This window comes from Melanotaenia boesemani, chromosome 19 (assembly GCF_017639745.1).
Source record: "Melanotaenia boesemani isolate fMelBoe1 chromosome 19, fMelBoe1.pri, whole genome shotgun sequence".
Classification (NCBI taxonomy): domain Eukaryota; kingdom Metazoa; phylum Chordata; class Actinopteri; order Atheriniformes; family Melanotaeniidae; genus Melanotaenia; species Melanotaenia boesemani.
The window spans coordinates 26223825-26244749 of record NC_055700.1 but is presented as its reverse complement, the minus strand read 5'-3'; the positions used below and the strand labels follow the sequence as shown (position 1 = coordinate 26244749).

The window sequence follows — 20925 nt, the reverse complement described above, 5'->3', positions numbered from 1 at the left end:
GTGGCTTTTCCCCAGATAGAAATCTATGAAGAACAAAGGTCTTTGGACTAATACATTTGCTTGCTTTTTTTATGTAGTTAAGTCTAACAATATAGGTGCAATTATAGTTGGTTGCCATCTCCAACTTCACCACTAGATGTCAGTGTTTGTTACACACTGTTCCTTTAAAGCTGCTATTAACTGTAATTTCAAAGATACCACCGGTATATAAACTGCTAATGATGACATTAGTATAGTTAACCAAAAAACTGAATATGTATGGTATTAAAAAACATTAAAATAACATTCCATAGACAAATATTGGAACTAGTGTTAAACTAAAGATTAGAGTGGTGATAACGTTACTGGATCTGCTGGAGTAACTAAGATAATAAGTTCAGTATCTATTATTGGAACATAAATTTAGAGGTTTTTCCAGTTTGAATATATGTGACTAATCAAAATCAAATGCATGCGCTCTTACTCCGGCTACTTAAGTAGGTGCTCCTGCTCAGCTGCTTGCTAACAAAAATATCTAATCAGCCAATCACAGGGCAGCAAGTCACTGCATTTAGTAAAGTAGACATGGAAAAGATGAGTTGCTGAGGTTCAAACTGAGCATCAGAATGAGGAGATTTAAGTGACTTTTAACGTGGCATGGGTGTTGGTCTGAGTATTTACTGGGATTTTCACACACAACCATCTCTAGGGTTTACAGAGAATGGTCTGAAAAAGAGAAAATATCCAGTAAGCAGCAGTTGTCTGTCTGGTTATGTCAGAGCTTAGAGGAGACCGGGCAGACTGGTTAGAGATGACAGAAAGACAACAGTAAGTCAAACAACCACTGGTTCCAACCAAGGTCTGCTGAACAGCATCTCTGAACACACAACACGTCCAGCCTTGAAGCAGATGGACTACAGCAGCAGAAGCCACACCGGGTGCCTCCTGTCAGCTAAGAACAGGAAACTGAGGCTACAATTCACACACACTCACCAACACTGGACAATAGAAGATGGAGAAACGTTGCTGGTCTGATGAGTCTCCATTTCAGCTCCACATTCAGATGCTGGGCTCAGAATTTGGTGGAAAAATGAAAACATGGATCCATCCTGCTTTTTATCTGTGGTTAAGGCTTCTGCTGGTGTAAGGGTGGAGGGATAGTTTCTTGGCCCACTTTGGGCCCCTTATTACCAACATGGCCTGGTTTAACCACCACAGCCTACCTGAGTTTTGTTGCTGACCATGTCACAGACATTGTCATGGATGCAGCCGACAAATCAAAACTGTGTGATGCCGTCATGTCAATAAGGAGCAAAATCTTTGAGGAATGTTTCCAACAGCTTGTTCACTCTATGACACCAAGAATCAAAGCAGTTCTGACGGAAAAAGGGGATCCAACCCAGTACTGGTACGGTGGAGTGAACGTATATAAAATATTTTCCTTATTCTTCATTACTCACCTTCCAATCAATGGTTACTGTTCATTTCTACTTGAGGTGTCTGTTATTATACGCTCTCCTTCAGTCTGTTGAGAATTATCTCATTTTGCTTGAAACTGCTTCCTTTCTTTTCTTATTGAATTAGAGGTCATGTGATCAATCAGCTGACTGGATTTGTGATTCTGCTATTTGCCGCAGGACAGTTAAAACACAGCATCATTATCTAGAGGAGTGTTTGACCTGCTCTTTAGTCTTTACTGTGAAAGATATTATTGTTACAATACATTTCCATCATTCACAATAAGTATGTCTCCACTTCCTCCTTTTATAAAATGGTTTCTAGATCCAGAGTTGTGTGGAAAAACTTATTCTTCTAAAATGTTTATAACAAATTAATGTAGTCACTGAAATAAACAGAAATACTCCTATAATCCCATATGGACTCAGAATAACAAATCAGATTGCTGAAAAAGAAGAAGAACAAGTTCTTCAGCCCCATAAAAATGCCAGTTTTAGTCAAATTAACTCAGACTAAATTGTTTTGGGCTTTAAATGCATCCACAAAGATACCTCCAAATGGCATCGTCATGGCCTTCCACCCTTAAATTTCCTCTTGAAGAAGCTTTTAAGTTCACAAACCATGGCACTCACATTTGTCAACACTCCCCAAATATGGCTGAGTAATCAGTTTAACTATAAAGTCGTAGTCGATATTCTCCTTCAGAAATAATCCAATTGAAGAGAGAATTGAAAATCCTTTAACCTGTCACGCCTGTCGCACCTGCTCCATCCATCTACTTATTTGGCTCAGAGGAAAAATCCTGTTGGCTTCACCAGGGTTTAAGGAAGAGGGAACAAGTAAAGGGAAGTGGAAATTTAGATTACAATATCATTTATTTAACTATTTACATCCTTATTTGTCACTTGTTAATAACACAGCAACTCTACAACTAAACCTTCAAGAACAATAAAGGAGATAAAACATTTCCTGAATGAAAACTTCGAGACACGAATGTGTAATTTTCAGATTTTTTTAACTGTCTTAATCAAAGTTTTCCCCTTATTGTATCAATTATACAGAGATAATCCTAACCATAGGTAAATTAAATACATTTAAGTAACAAATTTGCAAAAACTTTATCAAAAAATAGAAGAATGGACCAATAATGGTGGACAGTATGTTTTAAGCTTATAATTATAAAAAAAAAATTTGCCTAAAGCCAAGCAGTACGTACAAAGGCCTTCAGGTAGCTACCAAGGGAACCCCTAAGACATCCATCCATCCTTAGAGGCCAGGGCCGATCCCAGCTGCTTTCTCTCCACATCTTCCCAGCCTCTAACACAGCAGAGTTGAGTTTGTTTGGTATTGTGTTTTATTTTTTTCACTAAGTATTTTTTGTCTCTTTTGAATAATCTCTTCAGATGTCGTCATTGGTATCACAGGTGTGAAAATAAATTATCACATGATTTAACAAGAGCAGAGTAAAATTAGCATTATGCTGTGGTTCAAAATCTGAGCCCACCGGTAAACTCATGAAGATTTAATAATTCACAGCACAAGCCATTTACACAAGCCATGCTTAAATATTTACCTAAAAATTGCCTCGGTTATAAAACACAAAAGAGGAAATGAGTAATATATGAGCAGGGCAAAATAGCATTTATCATCACTTTCACAGTAGTAAAGTATTTTGAGGAAGTGTTGGACTCATTACTTAAGTCGAGGTAGCAAAACCACAATGTGAATAAACTCTTATAGCTTGAAGTCTTACAGTGAAAATACTGATTAACCTGCTCAGACCTTTAGGTACCACGTAAAAAGTTCTTTTACGCCTAAGCATAATTAGAAATCTGCTTCCCAAAATCTGAAAGTTCTTTAAATAAACAGAATTATTATGGTCAAATTAAAGCTACTGCTAAAGGCTAAAAATGGCATGTTTATATATATATATATATATATATATATATATATATATACAGCTCTACACTCTCTTCGAGGTCTTGGAGGGGGCATGAAAGTTCGCTCAACCAATTTATGGACTTGGAGAAGGCATTTGACCGTGTCCCCCAAGGACTCCTGTGGGGGGTACTCCGGGAGTATGGAGTGCCGGACCCCCTTGTATGAGCTGTCCCTGCCCGGTGCCAGAGCTTGGTCTGAATCGCCGGCAGTAAATCAGAGTCGTTTCCGGTGAGGGTTGGACTTCGCCAAGGCTGCCCTTTGTCACCGATTCTGTTCATAACTTTCAAAACATAATTTCTAGGCGCAGCCGAGGTGTTAAGAGGATCAGGAATAGGTCTCTGCTCTTTGCGGATGATGTGGTTCTGTTGGCTTCATTGGGCCGTGATCTTCAGCTCTCACTGGAGTGATTCGCAGCAGAGTGTGAAGCGGCTGGGATGAGAATCAGCACCTCTAAGTCCGAGACCATGGTCCTCAGCCGGAAAAGGATGGAGTGCTCTCTCTGGGTCTGCAATAGGGTATCTCGGGGTCTTTTTCACGAGTGAGGGAAGGATGGAGCGGGAAATCGACAGGCGGATCGGTGCGGCGTCTGGAGTGATGCAGACTCTGCATCAGTCTGTCGTGGTGAAGAAGGAGCTGATCCAAAAGGCAAAGCTCTCGATTTACCGGTCGATCTACGTTCCTACCCTCACCTATGGTCACGAGCTGTGGCTAGTGACCGAAAGAACAAGATTGCGAATACAAGCGGCCGAAATGAGTTTTCTCCGCAGGGTGGCCGGGCTCTCCCTTAGAGATAGGGTGAGAAGCTTAGTGATCAGTGAGGGGCTCAGAATAGAGTCGCTGTTCCTCCACATCAAGAGAAGCCAGATGAGGTGGCTCGGGCATCTGGTCACCTCCCTAGTGAGGTGTTCCGGGCACGTCCCACCGGGAAGACCCAGGACACGCTTTACAGACAACATCTCTCGGCTGGCCTGGGAACGCCTCGGGATCCCCCCAGATGAGCTGGTGAATGTGCCGGGGAGAGGGAAGTCTGGGTTTCCCTGCTTAGGCAGCTGCCCCCGCAACCCGACTCATCTAAGAATGCCTCTAGTCGCTGTCAGATCCAAGTTGTCTTTTATAGGTCATGCAAATGTTTTTCAGTAAAAATACTAACTCATTCAGACCTAAAGTACCATGTAAAAAAGCGGTAGGATATTACAATTATTGATTAATTACCCTTTATTTTAAAGTTGCAGATGGAGCTCATTTTGATTGCTTTACATACTGCAGGGTATTTTAATCTGTAATCTCATAGTTTACTGGTTTATTTTACCCAGTACAACCAAAAAAAAAAAAAAAAAAAAGTCACGCTAAGCTACGTTTTGCTATGGTACTTTCTAAATTTGGACTATTTAAAATTCAGAAACACAAAACTACTTTTAGTATTTTATGTAAAAATACTGGACATGCATAAATTTGCATGGTTACACCAGTGGTTTCACCAATGAGCTATACGAGTCACAATCTGTATATTTACTTCACTGACAGGCATTTAACAAAACTTCCTGCTTTGTGGCCTTTTTTCATGTTTTTAACAGATTTTTTTTCTATCAGTTAATTAACATCTTTCCTGGAAAGAAAGAAAAAAATACCTTTTTTTGGGGAAATAACTATACTGTCAATAATAAACATTTAAGTTATGATTGTAAATATAAAAAAAAACTTAACATTCCTTGCAATGGTGTATTCCATGTAAACATCTTTTTCTAAACTTCTGTTTTTAGCTCTGTCTATCTCAAAGTCCCATCTTATTTCAGCTCATACTAACAAGTTTTCCAAAACAAAATAAAAATAAACTCTGACAATTACAAGACCAAGTGGTGCCATGATTTAGAATTACAGCTCTAAGCTAATCTAAGTGGGCTCTTAATAAGACAGCAGTGTGAGCTTCATGCTTTCTTCAGAACATCACGGCTATCATGAGACCAAGACTGCGTGAAAATTCACGACTGCTCAGAGGCCAGATAACCAAGCTGCCGGGATGATGCAGCTGAGCGCAACAAGACAATAACAGTTATCAACTTGTTGAAAAGGGCACTATCACATTCCACAAAAACACACGCACAGATCACATTTCCCTGTTTAAAAACAGCATTCTTTATCTCATTTTTTGTTAGTTTCTCTACTCTGAGCCTTCCTCATGTGCCCGAATTCACCCTCCAGTCTGTCACATGCCGACAAAAGTCAGCAACCATCTGTAAAATCTCCTCGACAAACAATCATCCTGCTGACATTCTGAGCTTCTTACCTCTCAGTGGTTCCTCAGCTGATTCAACAGTGTGAGATCCTGAGGGAGATACGAGGCGTCCAGAGCAGCTGACCAGCATTTACAGCCACTGACTGACTGGCTGGGTGGGTGGCTGGGAGGTGGGATCACTGGATGACTGGATGAATGACTACCATTCAGCTGGAGGCAACAGACCACAAAGCCACACCCCTTACTGAGCAGCTGATTTGCTGCTTGGCTGCAGGGATGGATGGATGACTGGTTTAATAGCTCTATCTAATTGTTTTGGTGCTCAACAGGCTGATTGGATTTCTGTATCAACAACTGACTGGTAAAAGTCTGACCAACTCACTGCAAGAACAACTGAACAACAACTTTAAAAAGGATTAGCCAATGGCAACCAGATGTCTAAACCAAGGATTGACTGAATCCCATGCATAAAAACCATAATCTTAGCAACTAACTGACCAATAACCAACTGCCTCAATTATCAACAAGTTAACCTTAACAACCAAGAAACTGATTATCTGCACGACCAAATAGCACACAAACAAAACCTTTCACAAATGGAACAAAAAACATACCAATTTCCAACGGTTATTAGGGGGGTGACTAATTAAATAATTTGCTTGCTAAGACAGACTTAACAACTCACAACTAACTGGCCAATCAGTTAACTAAATAACTTAGCTGACAAAATCACGAACAAACACTTTACATCTCTGAAAGCAGCATCACACGTTCACCAAATAAAAAGAAACCACCAAATAATTACAACTTACTAAGTAAATAACTAACAAACTTATGAACTAGCACTGCTCGGTAGATTAACTTCTAGTTTAATTACTCTGTCTTACTGTTGTCATGTAGCTTGTGACCGGTGAACTAAATAACCAACAAACAGAATCAATGAATACATGATGGGTGAAGCAACTTTAACCCAAATACTAACTAGATTAACTTGTAAATAGCTCAAACGGATTAACTTGACAACTAACTCACTAACAGATGTTTCCCAAAGTCTAATGAGAAATCGCCTCAGTTATTAACTGATTCACCTAACCAGTAACATTCCAAAACTCTTTACCAAACCAAGCAGCTAATTAGCAGATTACCTAAGGTTAGTAAGTAGTGACTAATCTGCTTTGTAATCATAACTGTGTCTGATTAATTTATTTACCAGTTAAATAGCCTGCTAACCACCAAACTTTAGTTGCTTTACTAACTGATTAACCAGCAACTAACTGACTGACAAACCATCTGATTTATTTGCACAATGACAACCAACTCACTTAATCATCAAGCAGTTAACCAGTTAACTAATTACCTGCACAGCAACCAAATAACAACCAACAAGACAAACTGACCGATAAAACTTACATATTGATAAGTAAGTGCCTCAATTATCAGCTAGTTCACTTAACTACCAACCAATAACATACTAAACTCTACCAAACCAACCGGCAAATTAACAGACTATCTAAGGTTAGTAGGAAGTGACTTAATCATTATCTTTCTTATAAATACTTGAACTCATAACTGTTGGTCTGATAAAGTTACCAGTTAAATAAACAATCCATTAACCAGCCAGTGTTGGTTGCTTCACTAGCTAACTAAGTGGTAAATCAGAACAGTGATCAACAACGTATAACAAAAGTATCTGACAACTTCATGGACTAGTACTGCCTAATCTTCAGCATACTAACTTAAAACAGTTTAGTGTTGTCTAATTAATTAACCAAATCCATATTCCAATCACTAGTTAAATGTCTTACCAGCTAACTGGTTAGTTCCACTCTGTGGATGTGATGTTTCCTTCTTTCTTCTCTGCTACTTTCTGCTTCTCAGTCTGTTTCTATGTGTAATGAGAGGGTGCGGTGAGCTACAGTAAGCTAGGTCTGAACACACACACACACACACACCCACCCACATACACACACACCCTTATCAGTTGCTAAGTGCAGAGCTGCCTCTGGTCATACCAGTAGAGGAAACTCTACTATGTGTGTGAATGTGTGTGCGCTCAGTAGAAGAGGGGTATTAAAATAGGAATGAGTGATGTAAGGTTACAGCAGGTGAGTCCTGGAATGAAGGAAATGACTTCTGTATCTGTTTGTTTTCATTCTTTTATTCTTTTCTTTTTTTTTTTTTATCTCATCCAGCTTCCTGATTCAAACTAAGGCTATAAAACTTGGTAAATGATAGTTTAGTTTCAATTAAAAACTAGATTTTTTTAATCACAAACATCAGACTGATAAGTTAGAAAGTGGAACTTAAAGTGAAGTTAGCTTAAAAAAACACTGATTTACTTGTTGAGTCATCTGTCTTCATTACCGTTGTGTAATTGTGCAGTCGTACTGAACAGTAAGGAAATGTGTCATTCCTGAACGTCTGTCTGCGCCCCGCTCTGAGCTGTAGTGTCTAAAGCTGGCCGACAGCCACTGCAGCTTCATTAGAAGCTTCAATCCTCTAAAGTGATGATAACATGAGGAGACAGCGCAGGAGCAGATGGAGGGAGAATAAAAAACATCTGATACAAATCGGTAATTCGCTCTTTCTTTCTTCTCTCCTCACACGCTTGTTCCCTGTCTGACAAAGTTTATTCACATTTCAAAGACAAGCTTTTCATGTGCCTTCATTAAGAAAAGAACATGATGAAAAGACTATAATTTAAAGTCTCCCATTGGTAAAAGTCAATATTTTTAACCTTGTTTCTACATTATTTACTACAAGACATACTGTATGTGGAAAATAAACTTTATGCTTTAAATCTGCAGAGCACCACTTACAGCCTCAGAAAGGTGATGTCTGATTGGAGGAAACAAACCTGACATCTTCTTGGGTGGGGCTTTACAGCTAATATGCATATGCAATGAGGAACTGGCGAAAAAAGAAACTAGTGCAAGTTACAAGGAAAAGTTGGAAGAAGAAGAGGCTACTTGCTGTGTTTAGTTTATATCAGGAAGGTGGTGGACCTGTCATGTCGTGTTTATGGCCGTTATAGTGTGAAAATCAGATTCTGTAAGCCTTCATGTCAAACATGTTAAACTATGACAGAAGTGAACTCACAGTTTATTTGGAGATATCTTGTTATCCGATTAAGGTTCTTCAGGCTGCTCGTCCACAAAATTAACTCTGGGTTTTGCTATTAAATTAATTCTAAGTCAGACACTTTAATGTTTATTGTTTGGTTCTGTGCTAGTTTTTATTTTATTTTCTTAATTTGTTTGTTTTACTTTACAGTCCCTTTTTGCAAGCAATGTATATATCTAAATGAAATGAGACTTACAAAACACCAAACTATACAAACTAAACTTTGATATTCTGTAGGTCAAAGTTTAATTTCTATAGTGTTGTCCCATGAGAAGATATAATAAAATATTTTCAAAAATGAGAGAGGTGTACTCATTTCTGTGAGATACTGTGTATACATCTATCTATCTATCTATCTATAGATATAGATATACCAATCAAGGCTAATTGATGATTAGAAAACCCTTTTGCAATTGTGTTGCACATCTGTATACCATTATACTAATAAGGGAGCATGACATTCTTTAGGTTAGTTTATTATCTGTTTGTTTACAGGCTCAAAATGGCCAGAAAGAAAGAACTTTCTTTAGACAGCTGCCGGTCTATAGTGGTGCTTAGAAAGGAAGTCTATTCAATGCGAGACATTGCAAGGAAACTTAAAATCTCTCACCATTCTCTCAACTACTCCCTTTAGACAGCAGCATAAACTGGCTCTAACAAGGGCAGAAAAACAAGTGGAAGGCCCCGATGCACACCTGTGCAAGTTAAGAGATATTTGCAAGTATGTAGCTTAAAACAAAGATCCCTCACATGTCCTCAACTGGCAGCTGCACTAAACAGTACCCATCAAACATCAGTGTCAGCAGTAACAGTAAAGAGGTGACTTCAGGAAGCTGGACTTCATGGCAGAATTGCAAAGAAAAAGGCATATTTCAGAAAAGAAAAGATTGAGATGGGTTAATGTGCAAAGACACTGGAAGAAGGTGAAGTGAACATATGAGTCCAAATTTCAGGTGTTTGGATCAAACAAATGAAAAGATGCCAGAACGATGCATAATACAATCAGTCAAACACGGTGGAGGCAGCGTTTCTGACTGTTTCTCCAGAAGCACATTAGTGCGGTCAGGCGCTGCTATTGAAGGAGGAGGAGCGGCTTTTAGCCTCCACTCCAGTTCATTCAAATATGTTCTGTTGGGCTGAAGTCAGGGTTTCTTCATTCCAAACTCTCTCATCCATAACTTTATGGACCTTGTTTGAAACACAATTCAATTATTTGGAAGAAAAAATCCACTGATAGAATAACCTGCTCATTCAGTATATTCACGTATCAGCTGACCTCATTCTTTGGACACATAATGTTGTTGAACCTAGACCTGACCAACTGCAGCAACCCCAGGTCATAGACTGCCCCCAACGGCTTGTACAGTAGGCACTAGGCAAGATGGCTGCATCACTTCATTTGCCTCTCTTCTTATCCTGATAGTACCATCACACTGGAACAGGGTAAATGTTGAACTTATCAGACCGCATGACTTTCTTCCATTGTTCCAGAGTCCAGCCTTTATGGACTCTAGCAAACTGAAGCCTTTTTCTTCAGTTAGCCTCACTGATCAGTAGTTTTTCTATGGCTACACAGCTTCTCACTCGCAATCCCTTGAGTTCCCTTCACATTGTTCATGTGGAAATGTTCTTACTTTCACTATTAAACACAGCTCTGAGTTCTGCTGGTGTTTTTTCTTTCAACCTAATTTCTTCAAATGTTTAAGTGAGCACCAATCACCATCATTTAAGATGTTTTTCTGACCACATTTCTTCCACAAAGGGAAGGCAAGATTTTTACAGTATTTTACATAAAACATAGAAAGCATTACCGATGGCATAAAGAAAGCATTAAAAAGTAGTAAAAGGCAGCACCAAATAGCAAAAATCATAATAAAATCATAAATTAAATAAAATGATTAAAAGCAAAATAAGTTAAAAGTTAGTGTACAGATTTCATGCGTATGCTCATGAGAAAAGAAATGTTTTTAACCTGCATTTAAAAAGGTCCACATCTGGTGAAAATTTAATCTCCTCTGGCAGTTTGTTCCACTTGTTTGCAGCATAACAGCTAAAAGCTGCTTCTCCATGTTTAGTCTGGACTCTGGTCTGGACTCTGGTCTGGACTCTGGTCTGGACTCTGGTTTGGACTAGTTGACTAGAGTCTTTGGATCTAAGAGCTCTGCTAGGTTTATATTCTCTGAACATGTCACAGATGTATTCTGGGCCTAAACCGCTCTGGGATGTAAACAATCAGAAGGGTTTAAAAATCTATTCTGTGACTGACAGGAAGCCAGTGTAAAGCTTTCCAAACTGGTGTGATGTGTTCAGATCTCTTAGTCCTGGTTAAAACTCTTTGGTGTTTTGGATGAGCTGCAGGTGTTTAATGCTCTTTTTAGGAAGTCCTGTTAAAAGATAGTAAACGTGGATTTATACTCGTCACTCGGCATCTACGTCACCGCTGTAGGCACCGCGTAGGTCCGCAGAAGCTCGACGCGCTCCTCTTCCAGATCTGACGTGCATCCCTTCTACGGAGACGGTTATGTGGAGGTACTCCCTTGTGATTGGTCAGTTTGAAATCACGTGTTGCCGGATATCTGGATCTTCTCGCTGAATTTGTGTTGTAACCAAAACAACGTACACCCACTATGCTCGAGTGTGAGAGCAAACTCACTAGCGTCAGCTACGCCTTAACCGACCGCACGCAGACAACGCACAAGTATAAATCCGTCTTAATCCAGCCTACTGGAGATGAATGCATGGATGGGTTTCTCTTGGTTTTTCTGGGAGACTAAACTTTTAATTCTGTTGATGTTTCTGAGCTGGTAAAAAGCTGCATTTATAAGGCGCCTGCTTTTAATTTAATCAAATTAAATTAATCTAACAGCCAATCAAGTACTACACAATGACTCATTCATTTGAGTCTGGCGTGTTGAAGCAGAGATACAGAGAAAACCTGCTGGATTGTGGCCCTCGTAAGACCTCTTGCCTGCCCTCCCTTCAAAGTTTTTCTAGACCTGCCCTTAAATTCTTTCTATGACCTGTCAGCTACTGTGTTAGAGAAGGGTTTTGCCAGAGACAATACTCTGCAGTAAATATGTGCTGTGTATGAACCGTGAACTGCTAGATTCCTCCTTCTCACCTGAACGATAAGCAAACGCTACAAGAGAGAAGGTACTAGCAACAGAAAAGCCGATCAGCTGATCACGGTGAGCTGTCATGATTCAGGGAACAACAGGAGACGGAGAGGAGACCAGAGAGCCACTAGATCTGTCACATTCATACACAATGCTGGAGAAATAAGGACCCCCTCAACACGAACAAAGAGTGTGGGTGTTAAAACACCACCATCCTGCTCCACCAATGTTCTTTTTATTCTCAAATCCATCCATAGAGTCAGCAGGCTCATTTTTCCATCTTGCCTCTAGACGCCTCCGTGTCCGGCCATCATAGCGGAGAAATGACAAAAGTATTGGGCTTGTTATGCCGTACATGCGATAATTGCATTAAAAATATTAACACAATTAATTACATAAATTTGTTACCACCATTAACACGTTATTTTGGATAGTCCTAGTTTTAATTAATTAACGAGTCGATAAGTTGTGCATATCCCTAGTTCATAGCAAAAATGTTTTTATTTTTCTTATATGATTTTTTTTCTTATACTGCACAGACTGGTTTAAACTGCCTAAACAATGCTGGAAAGTAGTGTATTGGTTTACTGTTTGAGGGGGCACCTATCTCACTGCTGAACCAGGAAACGTGTAGTAGAGCAGCTGCGTTATTGGAGATGTTGACCGGTGAAAATGGATGGAGAAAGTTCAGAAAATGAAGCTGGAGCCCCGTGTTTTTCAGTCCTTGTCCTCAGGACCCGCTGCCTCGCATGTGTTAGATGTTTCCCAACTTTAAAGTAGAAGATTTCAGTAAACACATCTCAGTTGCACTTCATTTCAATGACAACTAGATTTCCTAGTCAAGCATTGTTTAACTGAACTTTGCATTGCACTTGGAGAACATTAAACTATTCATCGTAGATATTTTAGTCCATTTAGACAAATTTTTTTCTTTAAATCTGGCTGTGTTAGTGCACATAGCACAAAAAGATTTTTTTCTTGTAAGGAAGTATCTCTGAAAATTTTAGACTAGTTTTAATTTTATCTGATAGTATTTTATGCATAAACCTGCCATGGGGCTGATTTCAGTGGTAATCGGTGAAAATGTCAAAGTTTTCTTAAAAAATAACACCAAACATCGCATCATTTTATTTTGTAATAGCTGTTAGATTTTTTTTTTTTTATGGAGGACACCACAAAGCAGTTGTGCTTAGGGCACCCAAATGGCTAGCAGCGGCCCTGTTAACTAAAACTGTATCCACAGGGGGAGGTCAGGAAATGTGAATCTTCAGAACGAACAAACCAAGAAGATCTTGTAGTTAGAAATCATCATAACCACAATGTGTAAGCAGACATATTGACAGCTAGATTAAAAAATCTTATTATCCTTTAAGAGGCCAAGATGGCAGAGTCAGAGGGACATTGACATCCCTTTATGTCATTTAGTTAACCCCTTTAATTCTGCTCCACATGACTTGTCTAATCAGAAAAATGGGCCAATGAAAGGCCAGTGGACCAAACAATGGAGCCACTGAGACAAAACAAGCTTGTACATCACTGACATTAATGCAGAGGCTTCAAACATGCACATGTCCATGTATTTTTAATTTAAAAAATTTACAGTCTCTTTACATGTAATGGATAAATGTTAAAAGGCTAGCTAACACTTTAGCTCGATGTATAAAGATGCTCCGAGGAGACAACAGTAATTCCCACAATTCTCACTGAACCAGAAAGAAGCTCTTAAAATTAATTGGTAATATGTTGGATGGGTCCCAGTGTTACAGAATGAATGCACACAGCTGTCAGAGATGGAAATGACTGTATATTAAACACAGTGCACGAAGACACTCAAACAGCTAGCATACGTTTAATAAGGTCCACTGGTCACACAGCAGTAATTACTGCTTTCAGTTTTGACAACATACTGTTAACGATAGGGAGTGCTGCATTTCTTTCTGGGTGTATGTGTGAGTGGGTGGAGGTATATTCCACAAAAGTCTGACACAGCACAGACTCAAATAAAAAAAAACTACAACCTGAGGCAGAAACGATTCCCCAGGTTTTCATCTGCCTCATCAAATTAAGCTCAAACGTCTCCAACAGAAACAAAGGAAACGGAACCTAAAGAGATGCTGGAAAGCGAGTTTTCTTCCAAGAAACAGGCGGGAAATTGCCTTTCTCCATATGACGGAGGTAAACACAAATCATACAAACTGTGTTTATGAAAAGAGAACGTATGAGTACTTGACTGAAAACTCAGAGATTCTGTTGCTAGGAAACGCAACGACATAGCCTACAAACACAACGTCCACCCATGTTTACATCCAGTGGTTGAAGTGGATGTCTGTTGCAGAGCTCTTCCTGGTTAAAACCTGTTTCAGATACAGTATCAGCATCCTGATGCAAATGACCTCATTTAAGCCCAACACAATATCTGGATTTGCAATATCTGGTACAGATTTATGGGGCAGATATCTAAATTCATTTGTCTGTTTTAATTTTACCACCAGTTTCGCATTGAAAGAGGGATTAAACCTCTTCAGAGTGATGGGTAAAGTCTTGAAAAACCTCTCATTTCGCTTCCAAGCAGAAAAAGTTTCACTTCAGTCCTTGTACCTGACCATTTTCAGAGGAATGGGATTTTTTTTTTATTCCAATTAATTATTTAAACATAACAAATACTCCTACCTCAATAGATGAACCAGTGTTGACTCATAAACAGAAAGCTTAACAAAGAACTAATTGAAAAACGGATCTTTAGGCTTTTTGTGTCTCATTTGCCAATATTTCCTTACGAATCTTCCTAAATTTGTTCTTAAGAAGTGTTTTATAAAAACAGTCCGTCAGATTCGTGAACGTGTTTGTAGACAGAGCTGAGACGGATGAGGAAAAATAACAAACTGATAAAGGTAAAGATGTGCCCTGAAACCTGATTGTCTTCATCTTCAAAGTGATGCACATGAACGGACGACTGAAAAATACTTTACAATATTACTTCTCTTAGGAAAATTATAAGGTTAGGACAGCACCTGTAATATCTATTTATTTTAAAATACAGAAATGCCTATTTTATTACCAAAAGGTATTTTAAAAATCAGACCAGTTGTAATTTAATTCATTACCTTTTTGAATGAACAGAAAAGCAAAAACAATACAAATGCTGTTCAAACATGTCAGCACTCAAATGTTGGTAAGAAAACTGCTGAGTGGTCATGGGATTTGTTCTCAGCGAAGAACAAATCCAAGATACAAAGATTTTAATTAATGCTACAATCTTCAGAAAAAGTTGATAAGAAGGACAAATCCGTAAATCTGAACTAAGCTGCAGCCTTCACGCAGCATCCTGGAAGGAAAAGTAGTATAGTGTGGTTTCTCGTCGCTGGGCAGCGACAGATCCGGAAATATGTAGAATAAATGTCACTGTGCCATCAAACAACTCAGGAAATTACTCACTTTTAAGGTTGGAAAGTTACGTAGGGATTCTTTCAACAACTAATTTATTCGTAAAAACCGATGGTGAATGACGCTCTCAGTTATTAACAGCCTGTCATTTGTTCCATTTCTTTTGTTGTTTCCCTGAAAAACACCAAAGATTAAACAGTCTGACAGACAGTGAATACAATAGAAGGTGATTTCCAAAAAGCTATAAGCTAAAAACTTACACACATGATGCATCTTAGCACGGCATGCTAAATTTGAAGAAACCGGAGAAGTGGAGGATAAAAGAAGTAACAGGCCAAAAAAAACTATCCACAGCGGGATAGGATCTCAGAGTGATGTCCTTACGAACTAGGAAAAATATCCAACAAAGACCAGAGAGATGCATCAGGACCATCAGTTGATCCATCAGACATGGTCTTCATGAAAGGTGGTTGCCATAAAGGCGTTCTTAGGGCCGAGGTATGTCAACAGACCCAAGAACTGGACTAAAATTCGGCAGCAACGGGTCTGGTGGAGGGATGAATCCTCCCCAGAACCTGGTCCTCAACATTACTGAAGCAGTGTGGGATCATCTGGACAGAGAACAGAGGGACAGATAAAGTCCTTCAAAATGCCTGGAAGACTTCCTGAAGACGACTAAAAGAAATGACAGAACGCTTCTCAAAGAGGGTTCGGACATCGTAGAAGAATTAAGCTGCTCAGACCACATATTAACTTTCAAGCTTGTTAGAATTGTACAAACTCAGTTTTGCCTCATATGCTGTATTTCCATGTATTTTTATGCACATTTTTCTTATTTCTTGACAACATTTAAAGAAATGAAGGGTGGCCTAAGACTTTTGTACCACACTGCATTTCCATGTGAACTAAGTCAAATCCTTGTGACTGGATTATGCAAAGCAGGGCGAGGCTTTAAAAAAATAAAGTAAGGCAATACAAAGCTGCCAAAAACAAAGGATGATACGACTGAGCAGGCTTTCACATTTTTACCATCTCTTACATCAACTCTAGCGTTGCAAGAAAAACTGGATGAACCCAGGATTTCAGAACTGATTATTCACTGAATGTTTTCTCATCTGCATCTAAAATTACCTCAACTAACTCAGCACCAAACTAATTTTCATGTAATGACAGGGAAAAATATCCTTAGTACTAAATGATTTAAAGTTAAATTACTTATGTGGTAAAGTTGTGAAAAATGAAGCTGAATACATGAATAATCAATGCAAACATTTAGTGAATCTAAAGAATAATCTGGTTCTTGCAACAGTAGATGGAGAATCTTTCAGTCTAGGCCAAATTAATCTCTACAGAGGAGGAACCACCTTCTCCTAATTACTGAAACATATATTTATGCCTCCACAGCTAAAGTGGAAGTGTGCAAAAGGCTAACAAATGTCAAAGCTGATCCTGAGTTAAACTATGGTTATGCAGCATTTTCCAGGGTATTTCATCTTTACTGCTTAGATAAACATACCCTCAGTGCAGTGTTTTTTGCTGACGAAGGTGAGTGAGTCTCTTCAAAATACATATATTTGAAATATGTCCAAATTCAATTCTTCAAACTCTGAAATATTATGTCCTACAGTAAAAAAGAAAAAAGAGGTTTTGTTAATTTATTTTTCCACATAGATACACAGATTGAAAACAATTTAAATGCACTTAGGTTAAACAAAAATGCAAATAGAGGGGTTTTTAATTCAGTCAAAATCCTCTGCAGCATGGCCAGTATGGTCTAAGCTGAGCTGAAGGAGGAAAACAACCAGTCAGTCATGCCATTTCTATTATAGCCCTTAAAAACGCAGCAGGAATGTCCTGTCTTATTTACAGCTGTTTGCCCATGGACAACCAACTAACAGGCCATTCTCATCGGAGGAATAAACATGATGTCATGTAGGTGGAAGGCCACGACCTTTAGCTAAAATGCTAAGCATGCTAATCTGTACTAAACACAACATACAGAAGGGCCTGTTGATGTTTCTCAAAATATTAGGTTTATAAACATGTGAAAACTGAGAGTAGGGTTAATTCTGAAAGGTAAATGAATATTTACGACAAATTTATTGACAGTGGACCAACTGACTGACAGACAATTAACATAATCTTACTTTACTGCTAGCAAAACAACATACACGTTAACGTAAATGATTGTATGATTAGAATTTTACTCATTTTATTGTAGGCTACAAATGTGCACAGAAAGTCTATTTGCAAAGATTTTCAAAGGTTAAAAGATGTGAGTATCCCCTCCTAACTCTAAAGTACATACGCTCATAAACTCATACTGTTACATAGTCTAGGGTACATACTAGGCAATGAGTCAAACCTAACTAGTAAATCTGACATCTATCATCATTAAATATTTTTTTATTTATTTAATCAGTTTTATTAGATGTTTTCCTTTTAGTGCTCCAGCAAGTTTACAGTAGTGTCCCAAGTACTTAACAGTGTAAAGTACTGAAAGATTAACCATGGCTCCAGAATATGAATTACTTTAAATTTGGCTTGATGTCGATCATTTGCTTTTACTGCAGAAAAAGAAAAGGAGAGACAGAGAGACAACGTTGTAACTTTGACCATTTACATAAATTCTGTAGCCATCTTTGTGTCATGAAATAAATATAGACCCTCATCACTGATTCCAAAAATAGGGGGCAGTAGATGCTCTTATAGAGAAAATAGCAAAGACCTTTTAGTTTTTTTCCATTTTTGGGAGGCAGGGTCTTTCAAAGGAGGAAAACCCTTCACGTCCAGTGAAAACGCAGTTTGACAACTCAGCTGCAAACCCAACAGCATGAAGCATGAACGGCTGCAGAGACAGTTGCGTAATGGGACTGGGATGGCATCAGGGAAACTAACGTCTTTGTCTGCTGAGAGCACAGCAAAGACAATTGTTGGTTGACAGCAGATCATCGTGTCACAATGTCACGCTCTTCACAGGCCGTGGCGATGTCTACGAGTCAGCAGAATGGCAGACAGTGATGTAAGCATGATGTCCTGCTTCCTTTCCAATTAACACTGCATTAAACACTAATCAGTTATAGCAGGACAGTCTATGAGGATGATGGCAGCAACAGATTCGTACATTCAGTTTCTTCAGATAGAAGCCCTTTGTATCAGTCAAGAACCCTTAACATCGCCAGTTCAGAAGTCACTTAAGAGGCTTAACTTGTTGCACTACAACTTATAAGAAGCACCATTATATTATGTACAGGTCCATAATTTTATTTGAGTTACAGGTTCAGAGAAATATTTACTTTTATGAAAAAGAGTAATGTAAAATGTGCCAAACTTTAGAAAAGCTCAACAAGTCTCAAAACAAAAAGATGTGACAGCTCATTTATTCCACATAGAAGAACATTAGAACCTCTCCTAACTACTTACTAGGTCAGTGTAAGGGTAGCACAAGCTAGGAGAAGAGATTAGCATTAGTTAGTAAGTGCTGCAAACTTAGCGACCTTTTTTTGTTTTTTTAAAGCGACTAGCAACAAATCTAGTAGCTTTTTCAGTATTGGAGACTTTTGTAGACTAACGTATATGAAAGTAGTTTATTCTTCTCAATGAGGAGTGGGTGCTGCTGCGCAGGCCCCTCCTGTCCAAAAGCAACCAGAAGAGGCTTCTGACAGCAGCTGTAGCTGCATTCAGAGCAGGAGATGATCACCTGTTTCATGACCAGGCTGAAAATGAAACGTTCAAAGCTGCTGCAGGAGGATTTCGCGCTGGCTTACTGTCAGATATTAATGTCTATTAATGAAGAGTGTGGAGGAAAACAAGTGTGAAATGTTGCAGCCTCCTAATTAGAAAAAACAACCTACACTTAATAAAATTAAACTAGAATAAAAGAAAATCTTAACCAAAGAATTTGTTTTATTTTTATTAGTTTTGCCTTTTTAAAATTTTTAGCTTGTCTTTTCGTCCATTTTTGTCTTTCCCGTGACATTCCTCTCCACAGCAGCCTCCATGTACCAGGCTGTTATGCACATTAGATGATGTCATTTAGCGATTTCTAGCGACTTTTAGGACAGCCAGTAGCTACTTTTCTCACTGAAGAGTTAGTAACAGTGGGTGTGTGAGTGTAATTGAAAGAGGAATGCTGATAGGATATGAAGCATTACCAGTTGCATGCTGTTGAATGAATATTGAAATAAGATGCTCCTTTCGGTTCTTAAAATTGTAAATCAGTGCCTCACCAACCATAAACTTCACTGCACGTCACTGGTCTGCAGTCTTCATATCTTGCTAAATTAACCCTAAAACAGCAATTTTGACCACTAAATTAACAGTTAAGTCTGAAACTGAACTTAAGTATGGGTGGACGAGACTGGTTAGTCTACCTTGCTGACAACAGCTCTGTTGTTCACAAATCTGCAGCTAAATGATTCCAGTACCAGAGCTGACAACTGTAGAAACAACAGGAAGTTTAGAAGTCTAATTCATAGGAAAACTTTGAAAAGGATGATTTCAGGAACACAATGAGTTTGTAAGGGATCAGTAACTGTACAAAGCTTGTAAATTCGAAATGAAGTAAAATGAGATTTGATAAGAATTTATTTCAAAACTAGAGAGAGAGCAGACCCCCGCCACACCATTGTTTTTTTTGCTGATGATTGTGGACATTATTTTTTAATTACAAGCTCTAATGGTAAAAATGATTCCTATCTTCCCATAATAAGGAATCCATAAAAAGGAATAATGGGTCATCCAGATCACCCCCCAAAATCTGATCACTTGTTCCTTACGGCCAATTTCCACCAAGTCTGTGTCCACCGCGGCCTCCAGCGCTAATCGCAGCCGTTCTAGTCAATGGTTTGGCTCACACCTGCAGTCTCGTCACAGCTCTCTGCTAAGCATACACACCGGGTTTATTTTTAACTGAGCACACTTCCAGAACGCATCAACCTCAGCAGTTCAGATAGGACCAGATAAGAAAATCAGACACGGGATCAGTGTAAAGCATCTGGTAAATTTCAAAACAAAAGTCCCTGTGTACACTTGTGATCACTCAGGTCTGTAAACAGAGTACTTACCCATTATAAAACTCACAAAGTATCCGAAAGACCAGAAAATGAACCTCTGAGAGGCAGGGCGACTTTTTGTTTACAAGCCCTCTTTATTCACTGTTATGGCGTGAACTGATGACATCACGCGTGATCTTGAAGTTCTCCCGTCATTTTGTGATCTCGCGGATCCAGCTATGCGGACTGCAGTCATGAGCGCTCCACACACTCCCGGTGTGAGGTGGCATGCCACAAAGACCAGAACGAGACCTATGAGCAGCTGGAACGAGCCTCACGTTGACGAGGTGGAAATTAACCGTTAATACTTCTCCTCTAGTGCAACCAACAGTTTTGGGGTCAAAAGTGAAATCCTTCCTGGTTCATATTAACTCAGTGACTGCTCATCTAATATTTTTTCTTTTCTTTCTTTTTTTCTCCTACGATGAACATTACAAGCTTGCAGAACCACAGGACTGTATGTTTGCTGCTGAGTCCTCAGGCTTGAAACTCATGCAGTTCTTCAGTGAAACTGAACATTGTGAAAATGCCAGAAAAATAGGATACACTAACTATTGATAATGTAATTTCTCCTCAGTTCATTTGTATCAACGGATCAGTCAAAAAGAAAAATGTGACCCCTTAGTTGGGAGAGAAA

At 38.9% G+C, this 20925-nt stretch overlaps 1 protein-coding gene across 4 annotated transcripts in view; it reads right to left on the bottom strand.

The window, feature by feature from the left end:
• Positions 1-20925, bottom strand: part of rab27b (RAB27B, member RAS oncogene family) — a 79176-nt gene that overhangs the window by 33953 nt on the left and 24298 nt on the right. The window contains exons 1-2 of one of the 4 annotated variants that reach the window (XM_041970567.1): positions 7417-7696; positions 5663-5879 (exon numbers count right to left, since the gene is read on the bottom strand). The exons of 1 other annotated variant lie outside the window; for it this stretch is intronic. The gene's annotated coding sequence lies outside the window, so the exon portion shown is untranslated. Of the gene's footprint in view, positions 1-5662; positions 5880-7416; positions 7697-20925 lie in introns of those variants that run through there. 2 more of the 4 variants (XM_041970568.1, XM_041970569.1) reach the window with 2 other exon arrangements.